Source organism: Microtus ochrogaster, chromosome 4, assembly GCF_000317375.1.
Source record: "Microtus ochrogaster isolate Prairie Vole_2 chromosome 4, MicOch1.0, whole genome shotgun sequence".
NCBI lineage: Eukaryota > Metazoa > Chordata > Mammalia > Rodentia > Cricetidae > Microtus > Microtus ochrogaster.
Window position 1 is genome coordinate 61,269,214 of NC_022011.1, and position 24,299 is coordinate 61,293,512.

Genomic DNA, 24,299 nt, shown 5'->3' on the forward strand with positions numbered 1-24,299 from the left:
ACACTAATAAAGTCATTTTCTTCTAATATTCACTTTCTCCTAATTTGATTTTCACTATGCTTCATAAAGATTTCCAATTATACATTTTCATATTATATTAAAATATTAAAGTGTGACATCAATTGTAATCATATGTCATTTATGTAATCAATGTACTTAGAAAGAAAATGTGTCAATTCAAATGAATAATGACATTATAGTTTCCTGGTATGGATTAATACCCATACTGTTAGGAGAAATCTCTGGCTTCCTTTCTTCCTGGTTTTATACTATTATATAATATCCAATTTTTTATTTCAGTTTTTTTCATAGGCCACAAGTGGGCCTCATGACGGATGGCTGTGAGCCACCATACTTTTTTAGAGGAAATCGAACTCAGGACCTTTGGAAGGAAGGGCAATCGGGCAATGAACAGTGCTCTTACCTGCTGAGCCATCTCTCTGGCCAGTTTTATTTCATTTTTTTTTTAAGTAATTGTAAGTACCCCATAAACCATTTTTATAAAATCACTTCCCTTAGAATTTTCTTGGTACTCTTACAGTGTGCATCTTTCTTCAGTCAGCAGCCATTCCAATCTCTATGTTGCTGGGCAATATCCACCTTGAGTATTCCTTAAAAAAAATCATTCATAATCAGTGTTTAGTCAGTATTTATTAACCAATGGTTGACAAGAAGGGCAAGAAACTAACGTTAGACAGATATATACCAAGAGACAGAAGCTCTGTATCAGATAGGAATCAAATCTACTCAATTCTAAATCACTTTTTGGTGATAATCTTAATGCTCCATGCTATGTAGTAGCATGCTGACTAAGACTCTACTACAAATGTGACACATGCCATTTCTTTTAGTTTTGTAACATAGAAATTGTCTCACATCCAATAAATCAGAAATACAATAAAACTCCCTGGAGACGGATTATAATATATTCATTAGAATCATGTATCTATAAATCCATTTTCATTCAGAAAATAATTGATTTAGGTGTAAAAGAACAAAGTTTTAACTATGTATTATCAGGTCACCTTTGACTAGTATATTCCTTGTATGTTTTGAGTAAAATTTATTGATGATATGAGCTTTAGTAAAAGAAAATCTCAGCTTCCTGATTCAGTAATAACTTCACAAGATAGGAAATTTTCATAAAATATAAATGATATTACAACCAATTTCCTAGTCATGTTTAGTTATTTTGGGGGGGCAGCAAGGGGAGGAGTAGAATCAATGCATTCAAAGAGCAATATAACGAAATCAAGCAGACATATTGGCCTAAAATTTAGAAGAATATTTAACAAAAATCTTATATCCTCTAAATATTGAATGATAAAGAAGAGTCTTTCAGATGTTGTCATCACCAGTTAAAAGAAAGTTAATTGAAGTACATTTCACTCAAGACATATATTAAACCCATCCAAATGCCTTTTGATGTAGACAACATCCTTTGTTTTCTTTCTTTTTGGACTTTGCCTCTCTGAGAGAAAGTCAGACATGCTATTGACATTATTTAAAAATCTACCAAGATGTGTCTTGTCTTCCTCTTCTATGTCTATGTATGTTCTCATTCTTAGTACATCTGGAAACACTAAAACGTTTAGTGAGACATGAATTTCTAAATCTAATTTATTTTTTATTTGATATAACACGAGAAGATTTTATTCTGTCCCTTCCATTTTTATGCCATGAATAAAACAATAATAAACAAAACATAAAAACCCAAATTTTTAGTAACTTTGGGAATCAAAATGTGGCTATTGTTTCTTTTTCTCTAAATACAAAAGACTACAAAGTTGAAAGTAGGAATTCAAATGAGCCCATCAAGGTTCCTAGCATTTGATATAGAAAAAGAAAATCAAAAACAAAAACTCAGAATCCTAAATATTCTGGATCTTGCAGCCTGACAGATTATAAAGGGATTCTCTCGACAGACACAGTTCTTAACTCCACTAACTGTAAGAAACTGATTGAAGTAGTGACTTTTCTTTGTGGTGACCAGGTACCTGAGACAATGCAACTAGAGGAAGAAAATGCTTATTGTGGCTCCTATTTGAGGGTGTCTACATCATGGTCTCATTGTGTTAACAGTCAACAAACAGAGAGAAACAAATGATGGTGCTCAGCCTGCTTTATTTTTAGTTCAGCTTGGGATCTCCACTCATGTGATGATGCTGACCACTCTGTCTCCTAGAAGCTTCTAGATCCTGTACAGTTGGAATTTAGTGACAGTCATCATACTATCCTTAAACGATAAATAATGGTGGTACATATATAATTACAAGTTTTTTTTTAACATTTGATATCCATAATACTTCCAGATGGAATCTATCAAATACCCTGGAAGTTAGAATAACAATGTGAGTCAGTTGCTAAATACACACTTCCTAAAAGGGCACAAATCCATAGCCTCTGAATCATGTGATGAAAGAATAAAGGTAAATGTCAAAATAAAGGCCATTCCATGCTCCTGAATGCTGGGATATATTTTCTAGGGCACACATGTGCCCTACATTCCAAAGCTGTGCCATTATACAAGGTCACTGATAAAAACAGTTGACAATTTTTAAACTCAGTCTTAACCTGCTTAACTGATGTGGGATTCCCCTTTGTATGCTGTGATTACCATTGATTAATAAATAACTGCTTTGAGCCTATAACAGGGCAAAAGAGAACTAGGTGGGGAAAACTAAACTGAATGCTGGGAGAAAGAAGGCAGAGTCAGGAAGAAGTCATGTAGCCCTGCCAGAGACAGACACAGACACAGAAACTTTACCTGGTAAGCCACAACATTATGGCAATGCACAGATTAATGGAGATGGGTTAATTTAAGATATGAGTTAGGGAGAAAAATACTTAAGTTATTGGCCAAACAGTATTGCAAATAATATGGTTTCTGTGTGATTATTTCAGGGCTGAGCAGCTGGGAACAAACAAGCAGCCTCCTAGGACATTTAACTAATTAGCAATTATACTCCCCTTAAAGTTAGAAGTAAGAAATTACTTTATGGTTCAGGTATGTTTTTAATTTGTTCTCTCCCCTTCACAAACAAACATGCATGCAAGAACTTGTATGTAAATTCTCAGAAAGATCAGAAGAAAGAATCAGATGCAGATTACAGGCAGTTATGAGCTGAATTACATGGGTTCTAGGAACTTAACTAAGGTCCTTTACAATAGCAGGAAGTATAATTGATCACCAAACCATCTCTCAAGTTCCATGTTTATACATTTTAGAATCAGAAATAATATAGGTACATATACATGTCTGTGTGCACACGTGTGCTTGTGTGTATACACTAAGAGAAAACAGTCTTTCAGGAAACCAGAGGTGAAAATATGAAATCACTTTTTACAGTAGACAAATTTGACATATTAACCTTCCTTGAAATCCTTTCATATAATTCCTGGGCAATGTTGTAAAGTACTTCAAAGCCTATTTGGAAATTTATCCACAGAAATCAGAATACAATACAACTGAAGAAGAAATTTTCTGCCATAAAACATTGAAAACCATTTAAAATGTCCAGATAGAAGAACATTTAAGCTGCCATAAATTTAGCACAAACAAAACAAACAACAGCAACAGAAACAAACCACTGGACTTTAGAGTGAAATTTCTGTAAGCTGTGGCTATACTTGAAAGAGAGAACCAGGAGCAAAAGGAGCCAGAGTCAGAAAGTGATTTGAAGATGCTACAATGCTAACTCTGAAGACAGAAGAAGGAGCCACCATTAAGGAAAGCAGACAGCCTGGAGAGGCAGGAAAATGAGAGACCCTATGATCTCTCCCCACAGCCTCCAAGACGACACTTGTTTTCACTCGCACAGATCTATTTCCAGAACTGTAAGGCAATATGGATGTGTGCTGTTTAAATCAGAGGGTTTGTGGCAAATTCTCATAACAGCAACAGGAAAGTAATACAGTTGGGAGCTTTTTAGAAGTGTGAAATCTCACAAACCAACCAAAACGTACTCTATCTGAAGAATAAAGATGAGGATCAGTAAGAGGCTTTAATAAGCCTGAGATTTGTTTAAATATGTAACATAGATAATACATATTTGGATCCATGCCACACTGAAGAGATTGATCACTAAATTAATAATAGAACGCATAAATCTACAAGTTATCTATTATTGTCTAACGAACAACCACAACCTTAACAACGTAGCAAGCATCATTTCAGAGTTTCTGTGCATCGGGAGTTTGAGTATATCTGAACTTGAGCCTCTGCTTTGGGATTTTCTACGAGGCAGCCTACAGGTTGTCAACTGCTGTTGGTCTGAAGGGCTCATCTCAAAGCTCACTTGCATAAGGCTGAAGAATCTTGTTGCCTCGCTGACACTGGAGCTGAACATCACAGTTCATCATAGACCGTGAGCCAGAAACTTTATCTTGCCATGTGGTCTTCCGAAAGATGTGTTATTTCATCAATGCTGGTGAGAAGAATCTTTAAGTTGTCTATCAAGATGTTGACCATAGCCGGGCGGTGGTGGCACACGCCTTTAATCCCAGCACTCGGGAGGCAGAGGCAGGCGGATCTCTGTGAGTTCGAGACCAGCCTGGTCTACAGAGCTAGTTCCAGGACAGGCTCCAAAACCACAGAGAAACCCTGTCTCGAAAAAGCAAAAAAAAAAGATGTTGACCATAGTCTTAGCTATCAACATGGAAACTGCTGCCACTACCTTATCGCAGATGTGAAATCCCTCCTCCTTTCCGCGTTTATATTGGTGGAAAGCCGGTCACAAGGCATGTACATATCTGAAGGAATTACACAAGAAGAATACTTGTAAGTAGAAATTTTGTGCAGCCATGAGCACCTTCAGCTAACAAAATGCAGAATGGTAATATGTAGGAGATTAAAAATGCCAACACGTAGTAGATTCTTTTCTTTTTAGTTTTATGCATTCTTTTAGAAAAAAAAGTTCTAACAGAAAAAGATTCATGCTACTCTTCTAGTAATCTAAAATGCTCATTTTTTTTTTCCTGAGAAATTCTTCTCATCCTTGGAATTAGGCCTTCTAATCCATTCATCAGGATACTACATTGTAACATTCAGGTTTGACACTGTGTCTTTGACATATATTTAATCAGCTTTCCTCCTGAATTAAACACCATGACCAAAAGCACACGAGAGAGGAAAGGATTAACTTGATCTTATGACTATAAGTCATCATCCAGGAAAGCCCCTGAAGAAACTCAAGCAGGGCAAGAACCTTGACACAGTAATTGATTCAGAGATCACGGGGGAGTGCTCCTTACTGGCTTTAGCCTCATGGCTTGTTCAGACTGCTGTCTTTAATCACCAAGTAACACAGGTCCAGGGGCAGCACCTCACAGTGAGATGAAACCTGTAGCATCCATCATCAATCAACAAAATGCACCACAGTCTTGTCCACAGGCTCACCCACAAGCAAACAGTTCAGGTCCATTTTCTAGATTGTGTTTTCTGCTTCCCCTAACTTGTATAAAATTGGCATAAAACTAGGCAGCACAACATATAATCTGGCTGTTGTGAAAAAACACTACAAAAATTATATTACAATCATTACAAATCATGCCATTTCCATGCAAGAAAACTATATGAACTAGATGTTGCTATTTTTTTCTGCTGTGTAGTACTCCATTGTGTAAATGTACCACATTTTCCTTATCCATTCTTTGGTCGAGAGGCATTTAGGTTGTTTCCAGGTTCTAGCTATGACAAACAAGGCTGCTATGAACACAGTTGAGCACATGTCCTTGTGGCATGATTGAGCATCCTTTGGATATATTATACATATATATATATATATATATATATATATATATATAAAGTTTTATAGAAGTAATTAAAAGTTTGTATAGAAAACTCTTGAAATTTTTTTACACTTTTTGAACATTGTCAGGGAAATTAATTATATAAAATTCTTTTGATAGTAACTTACAATTTTGTCATTGCGGGATAATCTGTGTCAAGACCAACTCACACAATTAGAACTTCTGATTTGTATTAAATATTTCATGACAAATGAAATGCATACCTCAAAGGAAAACTTTGCTAGCTTACTTCATGTTAGTTTAATTTAGTTAAAGGGGAAAAAAGAGATAGCTAAAATGATTCCAAAAGTTTGCAATTAAAAAGAAAGTTTAAAGAAATGAGTTACTGGAAAGGAAGTACATCTATTCTATTTATATTTTCTGTAATATTGCCACTCTTCTCAATGACAAGAAGTGTAGAGCAAGCCAGTCTTCTCCAAATAGAAATAAAAATAAACTGTATAACAAGATTTTCATCCCAAGCCTGACAATATGAAAGTTATGGGCAATGTACGTTATCCTTTCAAGAAAACAGGCCATTAATCACCTCCAGCTATAATATCTGCTGTAAGAAAAAGACTAGAAAATCACAGGATTGATGTCTCAGATTTCTCCTACCAAAGGACAGTGATCAGGAACACTTTCTCCAGCCCTGTTTGTTAAGCCTCTACAGTACTTTTTTTGTTGTTCTTAGATTTTATTCCCTCCCTGCCGAAATGCTGATACACTCTGGCAGCAGGGATCAGCTCCCCTAGACTCATTGCCATCGCAATGGTCAGTGCTAGCTACCAATCTGACAGAACCTTGAACTGCCTAGGAGAAAAGACTCCAGAAAAACTTGTAGGGATTAACATGTTTAGGTTAGTTTCTGGCTGTGATTGTGAGATATTTTCTTGATTATGTAATACTGTTTAGAAAATAAGCTCTAACGTGATGAGCAGCACCTTGCTCTGTCTTGGGTCATACTTAAAGGAGAGAGAGCTAGGCACAAAGTGTTCACCCTTCTCTTCTTCCTTACTTCAGACACATTATGACCAGTGGCTTCAACCTCCTACCATGCTGTACGTCCCAAACTGTGAGCCAAAGTCTACTCTTCAAACCTTAGGTTTTTTTTTCCCCCGGTGGATAGTTCAGCTCAGCAATGAGGAAAGTGGTAAAAGCAGCATCTGTGGATACCAACAAGAGCTTTGCCAAGGAAGTATTGTGACTGTCCGTGAAAAATTCTATGAGAAATAGCAAACAACACAATAAATAAATAATTAATCAATTGGTAACAGTACATGTTAAAGTGTCAAACAATTCACTTTGCTTGTTTAATTCATTAACAAAATATTTCTGGTTTGAGAATTATTAAACTAGTAAATTATATGAACAAGCAAAATTTGTGCTTTTTCTTATTACACATTTATCAAAAACATAGCTATTACATGGGACCTAATATTTGTTTTAAAAACTTATATTCTTGTGGATTCCAATGCTTGGTGGGAAGTAATCAAACTGTAATATACTGCCCAATTGCTGGAAGTGGGTGGAGATTCCTAGATATTATAAAATATATATAATAAAATTATACCCCAGAAATAATAGCTGTTGCTACAATCATTCATACTATGGCAGTCTCCCTCTTTACATTTAGATATATTTTCAATAAAATATATTGACTGGTAAGTCCCAAAGTCCAGGTGATAAGGCTGATTATTCTCACATGATATATATGATGCAGTATAAAAGTTTGATTTTATAAGTCCATATGAATCTATAATAAAATTTTACAAAGATGACAAACACATCTCATTACATATATTAGTAGGAAAAAAAACATGGCAGGTATTCCATGTGGTGTTATGGCATGCCGCATTCTCTACACGTTACTTGGACAGAGCCTTTTAGAGTCACACATCTGTGACATAAAGCACATAGCATAGCCAAGAACCATCTGTGAATGAATTCACAGTGTTCCTATCTGAGTTGGGCTGTCCTTGCTCATTTGTCCTGATCTAGCAGAGGTTTGAGTGTGACTAGAGCCAGCAACAGCCCAAGACCAGTTAATTCTCAAGCAGGCAGCAAATTGCTTCATGCCTCGGGTAATTCCAAACTTTCCTACTTCAAAACAGTTTACGACGTTGCATGAATACTGTATAACCTTTTATAGTAATTCCAGAAATGGTAGCTTAGCTCTCTCAGCCATCCAGCTTTCTTTATCTTGCTCATTCTCTAAAGGATAAGAACTACACTAACATCTGTAGATCACTGGCAAATAGTTGAAAATAATTTTGTTCGGTTTCCAGATATTTGACTGTCAAAGAGATTGTAATCATTCTGACTTTACAGTTCTTTTATAGGTAAACTATTAGAGAGAATATTTACTTCTGAGACAAACTTATTGGAAACTGTTAATAATTTTAGCAGAGAGCACTTTGGGGTCTCATCTAGGAGTTATTAAGAGACAGTTTGACTAGGGATGTGAGGGAGGTTGACTTCTGAAGAACCTTCCCGCATTTTCATTGTAGTCTGATTCCATGCTTTCATGCTGGAAGTCAATGTTTAGATTCAGCTTACCTGGACGTTATAAACTTGAGAAGAAAGGTTCTTGCATGAATATGTATAAAATGTATATTTCACAAGGTTAAGAAGTTCATTTTCATTTTAAGATTGGCTGGTTCTTCAAACTTTAGCTTCACATTCTTATTTTATTTAATGTAAGTTGTGACTAAAGGACATGCATAAAGAACAAGTACTTTTAATCAGATGCAACTTTATTTTAAGACTATGCAGTCTATTCTAGGAAACAATAAAAAGCTGTCTCTAACTAGATTGCTGGCAAAACACAACTTTACAATATCTTACATAGTTTTTAAATGCTTTAGTAATTTTTCATTTGCATTTACTAAATGTTGATTTATACAAGAGTTCATGTTGAAGTAGGTGCATTAGCATGGCAAGAAATTGCTATAAATTATATACTTAAATATAGTCCAAAGAAACATTGGTTGTGTTACCAATAATGTAAAAATTAGTATTTATTTGTAAATAAATATCAGAAGAATAAGAATTTAATATGAAAGACAGACAGTTGGCTGAGTAGTTAGGAGCCCTTTATCTTCTTGCCAAGGACCTGGATTTCATTTCTAGCACCCTTAACGGAGGCTTACAGCTTTCCTGAAACCTCAGTTCCAAGCTCTCTACATTGTTTTCTGGTGTCTCTTGGCAGCAGACCCTTACGTAGTGCACAGAAAACATGCAGATAAAACACTCATTTGCTTAAAATAAAAATGAATATACTGTGCTGAGCGCTGATTTCCAATTTTCTAAAATGCTGCTATTTTTGGTTTTGTAATTATCATTTGATTCAATTAAACAGATCAAAAGTAAAGCTATTTGCTATTTAACATAGAGTAAGCAAGGCCAAAAATTATGTGTGTGTACCTGCTCTTCTTTTATAGCTAAAACTCTAGTAAAATTAGAGAAGCTATTTAGAATAATGAAGGAGAATATCTTTTTCATCATCTACACTGTAAGGCAACAAATATGAATTAGAAAGAGGCATAAATGTGTACCAGCGTATCCATATCTGAATGTAAAACATACAAAAGATCCTGAAAATTTTAATTTGTGCATATTTTTAATTTGAAAATGTTGGTGTCATCTAACATTGTTGCTCTTAAAATTACAGTGAAAATTATTTGTAAATATGTCTAGAATTGAATTTTTAGATAGCTGGTGAGAAACATGTGATTTTCAAGTAATATAAATTTTCAGGGGCAACTCATATTTCTTTTGCAAAATAGCTGGCCACCAAAATAAAGAAAAAACAAACAATAAAGAAATAAGTATGATTCAGGGACCCAAATTGGAGCACCGGACAGAAATCTCAAGGTCCAAATCAGGAGCAGAAGGAGGGGAAGCATGAGCAAGGAACTCAGGACCGCGAGGGGTACACCCACACTCTGAGACAATGGGGATGTTCGTTCGGGAATTCACCAAGGCCAGCTGGCCTGAATCTGAAAAAGCATGGGATAAAACCGGACTTGCTGAACATAGCAGACAATGAGGACTACTGAGAACTCAAGAACAATGGCAATGGGTTTTTGATCCTACTGCACGTGCTGGCTTTGGGGGGGCCTGGGCAGTTTGGATGCTCAACTTACTAAACCTGGATGGAGGTGGGCGGTCCTTGGACTTCCCACAGGTCAGGGAGCCCTGATGGCTCTTTGGGCTGATGGGCGAGAGGGACTTGATGGGGGGTGGGGGGGGAGGTGGGGCGCGGTGGCGGGGAGGAGGCAGAAATCCTCAATAAATAAATAAATTTAAAAAAATAAAGAAATAAGTATGAAAATTAAAATAACTTTATCCCTTTATCAAGTTTATAAGAACTGTTAAATCTTACATGAGTTTAAGTTTAGTTTCTGTGTTCATTATTGCATCAAATAGTTTGTTACAATGTCATCTGGTGTATTTTGCTAAAGAACCATTGGCTTAGCATGTCTAGAGCATCTTTTCATATAAAACTTTTTAAAACAAATTTTGAGAATATTGTCAAATCTGAAAATGCTTTATTTTATTATTTTAATTTATTTACTTTAAAGACTTTTGTCATTTCACATATCATATGTTTTGGTCAAATATACCAATCCAGTCTCCCCTATCTCCCTCCAAATTTTCATGATCTTTGTTTTGTTGTCTTAACTTTCTGATTCACTTAGTGCTGCCTGTGAGTGCATGGGTATAGCATCATCTACTGGAGTAAAGGCTTTCTCTCAAAGATGACATCCTTGAAAAAAACCGACTCTCCCTTTCTTTGCAACAATCAGTTATTAATATCTCCACAGTTAGGTGTAGAAATTTGTGAGTTCCTCCCCCACACATGTTGGGATTTTGGCTAGCATCATTTTGTGCAGATCTTATTAATGAAGTCATAGCCACTGTGATTTAGTGGCTGCAATGACTAGGTCATATCCTGTCATAAATACTGTTTTGCTGTAAATGCCACTACCCCTGGTTCTTGCTGTCCTTACATCCCCACCCACGAGATGGTCCCTGAGATTTGGAGGGAAGAGGTGTGATATAGATATTCCATTTAAAGCATGTTGACCAGTTAAGGATCTTGTATTAATCATAATCTAGTGCTAAAATAAATTTATCTTATGATTACGGAGAGATCTAGTACTTTGTGGTAGCATTTCAATTGTATTTAAATAAATAAATTAATTAATTAAATAAATAAAGCGAGCAAGCAAGCAAGCTTGCCTGGAGACCAGAGAGTAAAACAGTTCCACTGGTCAGCTTTGCAGACCAGGCAGTGTTAAGACAAACCTTTAATCCCAGTAGCCACACTAGTTGCCATAGAAACCGGGTGGTGCATGCCTTTAATCCCAGTGGTGCATGCCTTTAATCCCAGCCCTAGAGAAGATTATAAAGTGGAAGGAGACAGCTCTCAGGCTTAGTCTCATTCTGAAATACATGGAGGAAGAATCATCATTTCAGACTGAGGATGAGGTCAGAGTCAATGGCTGGCTGATTTGCTTTTCAGATCCTCAGGTTGAACCCCAATTTCTCTCTCTGAGTTTTTATTAATCATGCTTCACTACTCTACAGTTTTAAAGATTAGAATTTAGGAGGTAAATTGTTATTATATCCACTTAGCAGAAAAATAGTATTAGATTCTCTCTGTGGACAGATGACTCAGCCAGCAATCACATTTTAGCCCACAGAACTAGCTCCCTGCTGGACCTGGATATGTCAGTGTGAATGTCTCCCAGTTTGAGCTTGGCTCAGGAAAAGATCATGTGGATGTGGCTCCCAGCTGGGGAAGAAAAATCTCGTGGTTAGGCCTGGGTCTTGGGGGTTACATATAAGGAGGTTCTGAATCAAACCGACACAGGGATGAGGTCCAGGAGTGGGCTTGGGCAAGGGTAGGAGTAGTGTGGAAGGAGGACACTGAGTCAGACTCTGATTATGTGGCTTCGATCTGAGCCTGGAGGGAGCATGTGGGTTCGTGTGGTGTTAAAGTCCTGTTTCAGATACAGTAAGAGGGTGCTTGCTTGGCTTGGGCCTGCACTAGAGGCATAGGAAAGAGACAGAGTTGGATTTATTAGGAGAGATCCCGTGGTTCCTCCAGCCTGGGCCTGGAAGAGAGGCTTCAGGTGAGGATTCTGAATCAAATTCAACTATAAGGTGCCTAAATTAAGCTGTTCTCTTGTATTTCCACTTCTGAGAATACTCTGTTTAATTACATGCCCAAATATTTTAACTATTTTTTTTAAATTTTGTGGTGTTTTACATCTGAGTTATCTGTATATTCTAGACACTAGTTTTCTGTTGGATACATAGCTGCTAAAGGTTTTCCTCATTCCATCAACTTTTTTAGTTTTCTTCACTGTTCGAAGCCCTTTAGTTTCATGAACTCCCATTTCTCATTTCTTGGTCTTGATGTCTATGCTACCTTAATCCTGCTCAGAAAGTCCTTTCGGGTGCCTATAGGTTGATGAGTATTATCTACTTCTGCCAATAACAGATTCAGGATGTCAGATTTTATATTAAAGTCTTTTATCCATTTGGAGTTAGATTTTTGTGTCAGGTGGGAAGTTAATAATCTACTTTTACTTCTCAACATATAGCTATCCAGTTTGACCAGCAGCATTTGTTTGAGGAACTATTGTTTTTCTCTGGTGGCTGTAGAAGTACAGGTTTTCTTCTCAGTCCTCTGTTCTATTCTATTGCCCAATATGAAATTTTTTATGCCAGTAATGTGTAGTGCAACTTCAAACTGGGATTGTGATTTCTATAGCAGTGTTTTTATTGTACAGGACTGTTTTAGCTATACTGGGACTTTTGTGTTTCCATATAATTTTTAATATAATTTTTTCAAGTTCTATGAAAATTCACTGACACTTTGATGAGTATTGCATTGAATCTGTAGATTTCTTTTGATTGGATGGACACTTTTATCAAATGAATCATATAAAGCCAAGAATGTTGACCATTATTTGATTTCCTGAGATCTTCTTCAGATTCTTTCTTCATTATCCTAAGATTTTTCATTGTACAAGATTTTTACTTCCTTGGTTATATTTATCTTAAATAGTGTAAGGTTTTTTGAGGATATTATGAAAGTGATTAAATTTTTGTTGTATATCTGTTGAATTTTTATGTATTAATTTTGCAGCCTGCTACATTACTAATATATTTATCAGCTATAAAGGTTTTTTGGTAGAACCCTTAGGGTGTTTTATATAGAGAACCATACCATCCACTATTTTAAATCCAATAGTAGCTTGTTAACTTTTAATGATGTTTACACACATTTGGATTAATCAATTCCGTACCTTCACTTCTGCTTCCAGACTACTAAAGGGAAACTATAGATCCTTCAATTCATTAAAGTTTAAATTCCATGCCTTCACTGCTATCTGCCTTTCTACATCTTCTTATCTGCCTTTCTACATCTTCTTAACAACCACCCTCCTTTTCCTTAGCGCTTCCTACTTTCTGTAGACATCACTAAAACCTTGCTGTCTCATTGAAATTTCAATCCACTGCCTTCTTCACCATTTTCTAAAGCCTTCACATTTTCATTGAAGATATCAAGATTTGACATTTCTACCCTACAGCATGTGAGAGATCAAGCTATTTGCATTTAATGATGTAATACACATTGGGCTCCATGGGTGAGAGAGCACTGGAGACAGCCCGAATGCTCCCAATTGGGAAACACTGACCTGTTTCAAACAAATTCTTTACCTTCCTCCTCTTTATTATTATCACTGTAAAAAAGGTAAAAATATAACTCTTTAAATTATGAAAATTAGATAAATTATTTTAACACTATGACCTAGGACAGGGCAGGGAGGTGCTATTAATTTATCATTCAACAAACATTTGGTACCTAAATTTATGTTTTATCATCAAATTTGGTGCTAGAGACTAAAGGGATTCCCAGAGTGATGCTATTCTTTAGTTTATATTAGAATACTGAAGACGTTGACTATAATACCAGTTGAGAAACAGAAATGAACTTGTCAATGAGAGTGAAAGCAAAAGCCAAAAGGCTAAAAGCAAAGTTTCCTTCTCTGTGTCTTCCTATATGGATGGCCATAGGAAGGTGTGGTCCAGATTAAGGGTGATTGTCTCTGTTTCAAATAATCTGATTAGGAAAATCCTTCACAACTGTGTTTTAAAAGATTCCAGATGAAGACAAGTTGACAACCAAGATTAGCCATCACAAAGAAGGCTGTTGAAAAACTGGAATCATTCAAACCGAAGTTCATCCAAGGGCTAGACCCACTCAACTCATGGAAAGAAAGAGCCACAGAATGGGAAAAAAAAAGACTTGATTCTAGATGTAAACAAAAAAATATCAATGAGGACAATAAAAAGTAGATAGTGAACATATAGAAAAAAAAGAAATATATGGCCAAAGAGTCAGTATCTATCTCCAGGAAAACAGTAAAAAATATAAATAAAAATAAAGATCGAGTGAGGCCATAGTCATGCCTTTTGAAAGATATTACTTAGGCGTGTTTCTTGTGAACATAGTAGTTTTGGCAAAAGTCGCTGAGAGTGAGGAAGGACCATATGGGTTGTTGAAAAACGGCCCTCATTTTGCTCTTCTTTATATATCTTTCTAAGTCCCTTTACCTTTACTCTTTGATGTTAGAGCAACTTGAAGAACTAGTGACAGTCAATTTTCCATTTTTACAACTTTTCCCTTGTAATTTATTTTAGTCCATGAAATTCAATACAAGTGATGAGTGCCAGTTCTGAGTCTAGTCTTCAGAAAGCTCAGCCTGTATCTCTTCATTCTCTTGGAAACCTAGTGAATCAGCATGAGCGCAAGACTTGCAGAATGATAACAGGCACATAAGCCAGAGGTAAGGCCCCAGTTGAGTCCTTTGTGAACCAGCAAGTCTCCATCCAGATGGACTGCTGATAGCCCACACAGTTCAGCTGAGCCCAGCCTATACTAGTGGTCAAGAGGAATAGGAACTAAAATGTAAAAGAAATTGTCATGTTTTAAGATACTAAATTTGATGGTTTTCTTTTCATATGGCAAAAGCTAACTGATGCAAAAATAATTGGTTGCTAGAATTGAGGTGCTGCCATAACAAAGATCTAAAATAAGGGCCATTGGCAGTATGCTTGGAGCAGAGGATGAAAAATGGCAAACAAAATTTTCACAAATGCTAGAGGAAAGAAAATAAAGCAAATTGTTTTTTGGAGGTTGGAAAATGGTGGTGTGTGTGTGTTTTAGAATAAAACAATTAGCAAACATGAAGCCTCCAGGAACATGAAAGACAGCCAATCTATAAAATGACCTTTTGATTTTGGCTTGAGAGACCTTTTCAGAATTGTGAAATGTCAGATGGTTGGTCCTAGCTGCCTATAGGTATAAGAAAAAAGAAATGTTCTAAATAAAGAACTGGCCAGCTTGCAAAGAGAATTTTAGGAGAATACAGAGGGTACAGAATTTTCTGGGTGAGAAAATAAAGTTGTTTCTCATCTTTAGTATTTCTAGTCACAATTTTTTTTCTATGTAAGATGAGAAATGAGAAAAATGATCACTTGAGATTACAGTTCTGCAATCTTTTGTTTAAAAATCTAAAATAATAAAAACATTTATATAATAATCTATCTCAATATTAAAAACAGCGTGCACGGTGGAACAGATAACTTTTTCTTTTATGAAGAAAAAAAGAAAAGCAACCCTGTCTGAAAAGTTTCACCTAGACTTCGCACAGAAGACTGAGTTCCAGAACTGCCACCACAACAAGGTCTTATAAGAAATATAGCTTTTGGTTTGCTTGTTTATTTAGGTGCTTCAGGATTGAGGGGAAGATATGGGAGGACGGGGACGTGAGTGGAATAAGGGAGCAAAATGTGAAATTGCCAATGACTCAGTAAAGAAATTAAGTTAAAGGAAAAACACAAAATAAAATTTAAAAGAAAGACTATAAGGAATATAGAAATTATGACATTGCAACAGTTGGTAGATTATAAAGTTGGTCCCATTTGTATTTTCATTGCTAATGTGTTGTTTCTGTAGTGACTTCATCATTTTCTCAAAGAGATGAACCTTAGCCCCCATGTCCTGACTGACCTTAAGACTTGTAGTCTCCAGCTGAATGAAGGAAAAGTAATAAGGGTCCAGGTGCATGTCTAGACCTAAAACAACTTCATCTCATGCTGGTCCTCTAAGAACCCTGTGCAGTCCCCAGGCTATTGCCCACTAATAGCTGCTTTGGGAGGACAAGTCAGTTTTCTTTGGGGAAACAGTTCCGAGGAGCTACCCATGATACAGCACATAGTCCTATATCCATGCACATACAGAAAGCACTGAATGCCTTTTGGTGTGGTTAATAATAAAACACCTGAAATTTGGAGGGAATAGTGGTTGAAGAAATAGGAGAGGAACTGGGGGAGATGTAATGGGTCCTAGTTTTATCAAAACACATTATCTGATTATATGTGTGTCTAAAATTCTCAAACAATGAAAAATCCCAGCTTGTGATGGAAGATAAAAGACTTTATAGAACAAAACAAGACAAAGCAGACAGGCTGTTTTAGATGAATAACTGCAGACACCTGCTTAGATTCAGAGTTTTACAGAGCGTTTTGAGCCTGCACTTGATTGTTAATATACAGTCATGATTGAAATTAACCACTGCTTTTAATCTACTTGGTTTTGACATGGTTTGTGACAGGGAAATCTAACCGGACAGTTTCCTTCACTTTCTTCAACTTCTATTATTTACCCAGAAAATTGTAATGGACAGAGCAGCCACCCTCTGTATCAAGTTGTTAGGATAATGGGAGGTGAATGAAACACTTAAAACAATTAGGTTCTCATTACCTTTATGAGTGTTTTTAAAGGAAACACTGAGTCTATTTCAGAATAATGCTTTTTATCAGCTTTGTGTACCTAATATGTTCTAATTTTGACATTATGCTAGTCATTTTAATATATTATTTTAATACCCCCCACAAACTGAAAGTATTTTGACTTCATTTTTTACAGTTAAGGAACTCAGTAATGAAGACGTTGATTGTAACCTGGTTTGAAAGTTTCTCTATGTGGTTTGAAAATGGCATCCCTCCTTCTACTAAAGTATTACTCTTTATCCATTCCTTTACTGTGAACTCAGGGTAGATGGTGTATATATCCCATCTTTTGACTTTGGCATTGAAGCAAAATTGCCTACACACTCAGATACAGAAGTTACAGTCACCTCAGGAGTCAGCATGGGAAGCAAATGCTTGGTGTTGTAATCACAGAGGATTTTGCAGCTACATGGTGCATAGCAGTGTCTGACTCAGGATTTGAGAATCAAATGTTGAATGATAAAACAGTAACAAAGCTTTTCATAGTATAAAATCTGCTCTAATCTCATGGAGGTTTTCATCAAGAAGCATGGAAAACACCTGTTGCATGTGGCCATAATTACAATATTAAATTTGAGCGATTCTTTCTGAGAAATTTATGGAGACAGGTTTACATTTTACACGAATCACAGATCTCCTACTATTTGAGTGCTTATTAAAAGGGAACTGGACTCAGCAGGTCTAAAATTTTATACTTTTTTCACCACAAAGGAAGTTTGGTTTTCAATCCGCTTCCAAAAATTTCAAATATGCTACTTTATAGGAGTGTTTTGGATTTGTTTATGTTTTGTTTAGGAGACAAGTCTTACTGTGTCCCTTTGGACAGCTTGGAATAAGCTATGTACTCCAGTATGGCCATAAGCTCAAGACCTTTCTTCTCTTGCCCCTGTCTCCTGGATATACAATTATACACTACCATCATGCCAGATGGTTGTAAAGATGCTATAATTTATGGTGAGGAAAGGAGCAACATGGTACCTATTTAACATGGTATCAGTGCTGGCCTCTGAGTGACTCCTGTCAGTTCTATGGGCACTCTATGCTATGAAATGAATCTCTAAAACATTTTTGATTCTAGTATTCAGGTGACTTCCCTGTTTGACAACCCTTGATATGTTATGCATAGACTGTTGCTGAAACAATCTCAATGTTTTACATGGACCTCTACAATGAGAAGCCAAGTAGAAAATTGTAATTCATTTTATTTTATTTTATTTTATTTAGTTTTCATCCCTACTAGCATTTCACCTTTGGCCATTTTGATCTGTTTCCTTTCTCTATTGCAAGCTTTAAGTGTGAGTATAGTAAATCTTTAGATTCTGGGAAATCTATGAAATCATTGTCTTATCTTAGAGACTTTGAACAATGATTTTTTTGTCTTAATTTTTTTTAAAAAAAATTACTTTAAACATCATTAAGCAATCACATGCTCCCTTTTTTTCCAGTCTCACGAAATTTTACAACTCATATTACTTGTATGGGAAAATGATAAAACAGCAACTGTGTCTAAGCATGATCAGTAGGTCCCAGTAGTAGATGAAGCAATATTGTGCCATTTCTAAGGAATTTTTGCGTAAAGCCAAAACACTTGTCATAACAAGATTTACCTTTTGCCAAGCTATATGGTAACTCACAACATCATCTCTTATGTGAATATACTTGTGCTTTAAAGACTGACCTAGGGGAGAATGGACCACTGTCTTGATGTAAGAGTCATTTGAATCTCTGAAAATTGGCTGTCTTCTAAGTAATTTTGTTTTAATTGAGTAGAACTTTTCTTTTGGTCCAATAAATGAGATAATTGAATGGTATTTATATTACAGCTATTTGGACATTTGTTACTTTACTTAATGAATAGGGTAGGCCAAAAAAGATGAAAACCATGTCAAAAAAAATCACAATATATATTGGAAGTCGGTCAGATAACTTCTTGGAAAATAATATCTAAATTTAAATATCATCTAAAACAAGCTGTATTTATTTTTAGATTAAAAAAATGCCTTGTCTTAGAATTTTCAAAATAGATCTAGAGTATGGTTTGTGGGATAAATGAGATCTAGGGTAGCTCCTGGATTAGATGTCCCTTTAATATAGTAAAGTTAGATGAGAAATTGTCCTTATGTTGAAAATAATATGAAAATGCATGGAATCTAATTAACCCAATAGGCTCCATGGCTTTAGAAATACAGCACACTCGTGTTGCTTTTTCTCTTGATTTTGTGTCTATCTGAAAACAGCTTTCTGCTGCTGCTTAGCATCTCTCAATATTAAAATACCTCAGCAAAATTTAAATGAGTGTATGGTCTTCATCAAATGCTGATAGAATACTGTGCTCTATTGTGCTGTTCCCTGGACAGGATATATAGGATATTGAAACCACGTCACTATTACTATTAAGTCAAAATTTGTAAATTAAACCATCACAGGTTGGTAACTGTCTATATCTACCTATATAGATACTGTGATTCTGTGTAAAGCCCAAGTTTCTGTTATAGTGCTATATTATTTCTAGAGACAGATCTACTATTAACACTGACTCTATTAATTGTTTCTGCATTGCAATAGAAAAACAATCTTTCTAGACCATAATTCAAGATAACCAAATCAATTATTCCATGGCAAAGCTAGAAAAATTACATGTTTAGTCTATTTATCTCAATTTAAAAAATAAACATATCTTTCTCTTTTTCTCCAGAACCATTTAATATCATCAATAGTAGAATTTCTAAGTTCCCAAAAGTAATTTTGATTTTTTACACTAATAATTTTGTAGTGCAGTAAAAGTTCTGTATGTTCAGAGTGAGATAAATGAAATATATTATTGACAAGTAGAAGAGAATAATGCAGAAATGCCAGTTTGCACATACACTTCCCAGGCTGAGGCAGTAATTAGTTTACATTAATGAAATAGGATCGGGAAGAGCAAATGAGACTTTGGAAAATAAAGATTCGGTAAGGACTGAAGTGAAGAATTCATAGATTGCCTGAGATATGTGGTCTTCAAGCGAAATGAAGAATAATATTTGGCCTAGACCAAAGACTGTTTGAAAAGAATAAAGTAGAAGATAAATAGGTTAAATAATAAGAGAGAAAGAATTTGAAGGGCAATCAGAAAGTTGTAACCAACTACCAACAGACACAGAATGCAGTTACACAGAAGCTGACCCAGCAACCATAAAATTAATTCTGTTGATAACTTACAAAGAAGTTGCTCAGTTATTCTTAACCAACTCTAGGCAATTAGAAAAGTTAAAAATGGTGGAGTCCTAAAAGCAAGGTAGAGATCCCCAGAGTCAATCTGCCTACCTACCTTCCAGCTAACACATCAGAATTCATTCTTGGCACCATGTGGTATCCTGAGAACATGACTTCAGAGATCTCATGACACTCTGCATCCCTGACCCCAGATAGGATTCCCCCCACCCTGACCTCAACCATACTCACCTTTACCTGAGAATTGTGTAGTATCATGCAACCCTAACAGGCACATCCACCATTCCTACTGTTACCCCACCAGCTGATCCCAAAGACTGCAAATAGGCCTCACAGATTTCTGAAGAGGAATAGTACCTTATAGGCCCTACAGAAATCTGTTCTAGTGTTCTGAAGTTACATACATCCCCAGCAGAGATATAAATTCTTCTGGCATCCCATTCTCACATGAAGAGACAGTAACTTCAAGATTGAACACTAAGCACCAGTCAGTTGGTTGGCAACCTGACAAGTTGGCATAACAGCAAACAAAGCAGAAGCACCCATACTTAGAGACACTACCAATAATCTAACTCTAGATGCCTAGGCCGATCAGAATAATACAAACATGAATAACCAAGACAATATGTCTCCCCAGAAATAGCATGCCTATCATAATAGTCCCCAAGAAAAACAAATTAGTTTATGTACAAGATGATGACTTCAAAATAGCAATTATAAATATATTCAAGGAACTCAAAGAAGATATGCATAAATACCCGAATAAATACTGTAAAACACAAACAGTAAGGGTGGAATAAAGTAATGAAAACAATTCAAGATATGAAAATAGAACTTAATAAAAAAAGTAAGCTTCTAAGAAAAGTCAAGCTGAAATAAATATCAACATGAAAAATTCAAGGAGTCAAACTAAAAGCTCAGAGGAAAATCCTCACCAATAAATTGGATCAAGTGGAAGAGAGAAAAGCATGATAAAAAGACAAGGTACAGGAATTATATCACTCAGAGAGGAGATGTTAAATATTTAAACAATAAAATCAGACAATATTAGAAATTTCACTGAGGTTGAAGCCCTTTGAAGTTTGGTTGGATTTTTACATCCCATCTTCTAATATGCACATATTTTATCACCAAGTGCAAAGAAATTGCTACCTCCTGATCATGTGACCCAATCTTCATTATGTCATTAATATAGAGAATCAATGTAATACCTTGTGGAAGAGTCAAGCAGTCAAGCTCCCTTCAAACTAAGTTGCAACATAAGGCTAGAGGTTCAATACACCCTTGAGGTATAACTGTTAAGGTACAATGATAGCCTTGCCAACAGAAAGCAAATTATTTCTGGTGGTGCTTAGGGACTGCTGTAGAGAAAAATGCACTTACCAGCTCAGTCTCTGCACATCAGCTACCGTTGGCATCTAGGTTGTTTCCAGGTTCTAGCTATTACAACCAATGCTGCTATGAACATATAGTTGAGCAAATGACCCTGTAGTATGATTGAGCATTGTTTGGGTATATGCCCAAGAGTGGTAGTGCAAGGTAGGCTGATTCTCAATTTTAGAAGAAACAACCATACTGATTTCCAGAGCGGTTGAACAAATTTGCACTCCCACCGTCAGTGAAAGAGTATTCCCCTTACTCTGCATCCTCTCCAGCATAATTGGTCATTGATGTTTTTGAGCTTAGTCATTCTGACTGGTGTAAGATTTGTATTTCTTTCATGGCTAAGGTTGTTGAACATTTCCCTTACTTTCTGTCAGCTATTTGGAATTTTTCTGTTGAGAATTCTCTGTTTGAATCTGTACCCCATTTTTTTTTTTTTTTGGTTTTTCGAGACAGGGTTTCTCTGTGGCTTTGGAGCCTGTCCTGGAACTAGCTCTGTAGACCAGGCTGGTCTTGAACTCACAGAGATCCGCCTGCCTCTGCCTCCCGAGTGCTGGGATTAAAGGCGTGCGCCAAAATTGGATTATGTGAAATTTTGATGTCTAATTTCTGTCAGACCCAGAAACACAATCCCAGAGAACCTAGACAACAATGAGGACCCTAAGAGAGATTATACATAGATCTAATCTACATGGGAAGTAGAAAAAAACAAGATCTTCTGAGTAAATTGGGAGCATGGGGACCACAGGAGAGGATTGAAGGGGAGCATAGAGGCGGGGAGGGGAGCAGAGAAAATGTATAGCTCAATAAAATCAATTAAAATATTTCTTGAGTTCTGTATATATTTTGGAAACCAGTTATCTGTCTGATGTGGGGCTGGTGAAGAGCTTTTCCCATTCAGAAGGCTACCTATTTGTCTTATTGACTGTGTCATTTGCTTTATAGAAGATTCTCAGTTTCAGAATTTCCCATTTATTTATTGTTGCTCTCAATGTCTGTGCTATTGGGGTTATATTTAGGAAGTGGTCTTCTGTGCCCATGTATTGAAGGCTATGTATTACTGTCTGTTCTATAAGGTTCAGTGTATACTGAGGTCTTTAATCCATTTGGACTTGAGTTTTGTGCATAAGGATAAATATGGATCTATTTGCATTCTTCTACATGTTGGCATCCAGTTATGCCAGCACAATTTGTTGAAGATGCTTTTTCTTTTCCATTGTATAACTTTAGCTTCTTTGTTAAAAAATCAGGTGTACATGGCTGTATGGGTTAATATCCTGGTCTTCAGTTTGATTCCATTGGTCAGCCTCTCTGTTTCTATGCCAATATCAGGCTGTTTCCATTACTGACCCTTTTGTTTCTATTATGTGGACCACTTTGAGAAGTATAGGTATTAGCTCTTCTTTTATGTTCTGGTAGAATTCTGCACTGAAATCATCTGGCACTGGGCTTTTTTTGGTTTGGAGGCTTTTGATACTTGCTTCTATTTCCTTGCAGGTTATAGGTTTATGTAAATTGTTCACCTGGTTGATTTAATTCTGATATGTTATCCATCCATTTCCTTTAAATTTACCAATTTTTGTGGAGCTTTTTGTAGTATGACCTAATGATTCTCTAGGTTTTTTTTCCCTTGTCCATTGTTATATTCCCTCCTTTTTATTTCTGATTTTATTAATTTGAATGGTCTCTCTTGGCCTTTTGGTTAGTTTGAATGAGGGCTTGTCAATCTTGTTGGTTTTCTCAAAGAATCAGCTCTTTGTTTCATTGATTCTTTGTATTTTTTGTTTCCATTTTATTTATTTCATCTCTCAAATTGATTATTTCCTATCATCTACTCCTCCTTGTGAGTCTGCTTCTTTTTGTTATAGAGCTTTCAGGTGTGTTATTAAATTGCTAGTTTGTGATTTCTCCATTTTTTTTAATGTAGGCACTTAGTTCTATGAACTTTCCTCTTAGCACTACTTCCATAGTGTCCCATACTTTTGGGTACATTGTGCCTTCATTTTCATTGACTTCAAGAATGTCTTTAATTCTTTTATTTCTTCCTTGACCCAGGGGTAATTCAGTTGAGCACTGTTCAATCTCCATGAATTGGTAGGCTTTCTACAATTAGTGTTTTTGTTGAATTCTAACTTTAAACCATGGTGATCTGGTAAGATTCATGGGGTTAATCCTTTTTTTTTTTTTTTTTGTATTTGTTGAGATTCACTTCATTACCGAGTATGTGGCCAATTTTAGAGAATGTTCCATGAAGTGTTGAGAAGAAGGTATATTCTTTTGTGTTTGGGTGAAATATTCTATAGATGCCTGTTAAGCCCATTTGAGTCATGACATCTTTTAGTTCTTTTATTTCTCTGTTAAGTTTCTGTCTGGTCGACCTGTCCACTGATGAGAGTGAGGTGTTGTAGTCTGCTACTATTAATGTGTGGGGTTTGATGTGTGATTTTAGCTTTATTGATGCTTCTTTTACATTTGTCAGTGTTCTTGTATTTGGGGCATAGATGTGCAGAATTGAGACTTAACCTTGGTGGATTTTTCCTGTGATGAGTATGAAGTGTCCTCTATCTCTTCTGATTAATTTTAGTTTGAAGTCTATTTTGTTAGATATTAGAATAGCTGTACCCACTTGTTTCTTAGGTCCATTTGATAGGAAAACCTTTTCCCAACCATTTACTCTGAGGTGATGTCTGTCTTTGAGGTTGATGTGTGTTTCTTCTATATAGCAGAAGGATGGATCCTGTTTTAGTATCAATTTTGTTAGACTGTGTCTTTTTATAAGTAAATTGAGTCCATTGATATTAAGAGATATTAATGATCAGTGATTGTTATTTCCTGCTATTTTTAGGTGGTAGTGTTTTTATGTTTCCCTGATTTAAGATTTGCTGGTATGAAGTAATCTGTTGCCTGTGATTTTATGGGTGCAGATAGCTTCCTTGGGTTGGAATTTTCCTTGTAGTACTTTGTGTAAGGCTAGGTTTTAGGTATTGTTTAAGTCTGGTTTTGTTATGGAATACCTAGTTTTCTCCATTGATGGT